This window comes from Heterocephalus glaber, unplaced genomic scaffold (assembly GCF_053883595.1).
Source record: "Heterocephalus glaber isolate CG9 unplaced genomic scaffold, H.glaber_assembly_v1.0 deba00001452, whole genome shotgun sequence".
Lineage (NCBI taxonomy): Eukaryota > Metazoa > Chordata > Mammalia > Rodentia > Bathyergidae > Heterocephalus > Heterocephalus glaber.
The window spans coordinates 10855535-10858704 of NW_028258302.1; positions in this window are offsets into that span (position 1 = coordinate 10855535).

Here is a 3170-nt window from a genome sequence, read left to right on the forward strand (position 1 = left end):
CCAGGCCAAAAAAAAATTTTTTTTTTCTTCTTTTTTTTTTCCTTTTGAGACAAGGCTCTAACTTAGTTATTTTTCTTGTTGCTGGGAGAAAAGAACTGACATCCACAAGTTAAAAGAGGAAAAGTTTATTTCAGCTCACAGTTTGTAGAGGTTTCAGTCCATAATCAGCTGGCTCCAAGGCAGAGTGGGATGGCAGAGGGGCATTACAGAGGAGAAAGTCCATGGCGTGGGAGGCAGGAAGCAGGGAGCTTGCCTTCCCCTTTTATCCCATCTAGGCTACAAGTCTTTTGGGTGGTGCCACTGACACCCAGGGTGGGGCTTCTGTCTTCAGTAAATCCATTCAACCATAACCAGAGCTATGCTAATTCCAACCAGTGGATTAATTTATTATCACATGCCCTTAATCCCAGTGTCACCCTCTAGAGCTAGCAAGCTCCAAAAAGCCCCATCTGTGAGCACATGAGGCTTTGGGGAGACATCTAGATACAAGCCATAAGTTAGCCCAAGCTGGCCTTGAAATTCCAAACCTCCTGCCTCAGCCTTCCAGGTGTTGGGATCACATCTAGCTGGAACATACTTCTCTTAACTGCTATATAGAACAAGTATAAATCAAGTTTAAAATCTGCCTGGCTGTGAAAGATGTTGGCCTTCTTCCTCAAACTCTCCCCTTCATTTTCTCCCATCACACAAACCACGTTAACCATTCACTCCCTTTTTTGTTGGTTTTTTTTTTTTTTGAGGGTCTCACTATGTAGCCCAGGCTGGCCTCGAAGTCACAGTGATCCCAACTGGCTCAACCTCTTGAGTGCTGGAATTACAGGCATGAACCATCACGGCCTGTGTCCATCCATCTTTTTACCCACAGACCCACTGAGCTTAGAGAAGTTCCTACAACCAAGTACAATCAGCCCTCTGTATCCACGGATTCCGAGTCTATGTATTCAAGCAAATGCAGATTGAAAATATTTGGGCGGAAAAATTTGTATCTGTATTGAACATTTCTTGTCATTATTCTCTAAACAATATAGTATAACAACTATTATTATTACTATGTAATAGTAAAAGGTATTAAAAGTAATCTGGAGATGATTTAAAGTACCCACAAAGATGTATATAGATTCTAAGCAAATGCTATGTCATTGTACATAAAGGACTTGAGCATTGGCATTTGGTATCCTCTGGGGTCCTAGAACAAATCCCCCACATGTATCAAGAGACAACCATACATCATCTCCCTCCACTGAAATCACAAGTGGCCCATTGAGAGCTGCCAACCACTGCTAACAACTCTCAAGCCACTCTTCCTCTCCACCAATGGAGCAAACCAAAGTACGCCTCCAAAAAGGCCCTTCCACTGCCAGAATAGATCCCCCCAAGCTAATGCATTAATTGCACAAACTTTACCCATTATAGACCCACCACAGCCTTATGAAAGGGCAATTTACATCTCCTTTTTACATATTTATAACTAGTGGTAGAGTAAATTTAGAAACCAGAGAACCAATTAGGAAAGGATTAGAGAGGAACCTCTGTAAGCAAATAAATCAACACAGTGAAAAATGAGAACTAACAGCTAGGAAAAAGTAAAAATGTTAAAAAATAAAAGCCAACCTAGGAATTGTTCCAAAATAACAGACTGAAGCCATTTAGCTAAAGCTATTAAATGTTCCTATTCATCCAAAATGACCTAAGGGCATCACTAAATTAGAGCCCAGCTATAGTTGATAGTTCTAAGGCATCAAGAAGATTCCTATCTTTTTATATTCATTTTAAACACAAAGAAGTTGTGTCATAATTTTGACCAATGTTTTTCATCCAAAGTAGTTAAAATTAACATTTTGGCTTAAAAAGGAAGAAAGCTGAAAAATGCTACTGTGCCCAAACAAATCAACCCTTAAAATTTTCACAGGGCTAAGATTTCACTTTGGGGACCTTGCACTTGCCAGCTAGGCGGCAGAACCACTGAGCTAAATCCCCAGCCCTAACCTAGCATTTTCAGCAGTTACTGTTACAGGCTTTGATGAGCGAAATATGGGAAAAACAACATATAGAAAAATACCACATTTATTTTTAAATTAATTTTATTGGTGCACTTCTGATATACATAATGATCACATTCATTGTAAGCAATTTGTACCTGTACATGATATAGCTTGATTTCTTTTTTTCCCCATTCCCCTCCCCTCCCTTCAACCCCTCTTCCCTTCCTCATTCACAAAAACTTTGTTTCCATTTTTTTTCTTTTCCCTTCTTTCCCTTCCCTCTACCCCCTCCCTTGTTCCCCTTCCATTTGAACATTTTATTCCTACTTCCCAAATACTACCTTTTATTCAACCTCAGAACCTATCAAATTGGCAAAATCATTTTTTCAATGTGCTAACACCCAGTGTTGGTGTGGATATAATATAATAGGAAGAGCTTGGTGATATTTATCAAAACTTAAAATGCAAGTTAGGTACTGATACTCCCCAGCTAGGTGGGAGGCTGAGATGGCCTCCCACCTCACTTAAGCCCAGCAGTTCAAGGTCAGCCTAGGGAACATAGCAAGGCCCTGTCTCTAGGAAGAAAGGAAAAAAACCCCACAACTTAAAATGCACACAACTTTTACCCTAGCAAGTTCATTGCTATAAATTTACCCTTTGGATTTATTCCCCCAAATATATCAAATTAAACTGGGTATGGTGGCACACAACTGTAATCCCAGCTCTGAGGGAGTATGAGGGAGGATTGAAAGTTTGAGTCCTGTCTAGGCAACTTAGGGAGACCTTGTTTCAAAATAAAAAATAAAAAATAAAAAAGGATGAGGGTGTAGCTCAGTGGTAGAGCACCCCTAAGTTCCATCCCCAGTACCACAAAACAGCAAAAATCAAATTATTAGTTCAGAGGGCCAGGGATTTAGCTCAGTGGTTCCAGTGCCTGCCTCTCAAGCGCAAGGTCCCAAGTTCAATCCCTGGTACCAAAAAAAAAAAAAAAAAAAAATTAGTTCAGAGACATATATTGTACCAGGTTTTGTTCTATCACAAAAGCAAAAGCGTGGCTGGCCATGTCATCCCAGCACTCAGGAGGCTGAGGACTATGAGTCTGAAGCCAGCCTGGGTTACAAGCAGACTGTCTCCAGAAAAAAAAAAAAAAAGAAATAATTTGAATATTCATCAATAGGGGACAAGTTA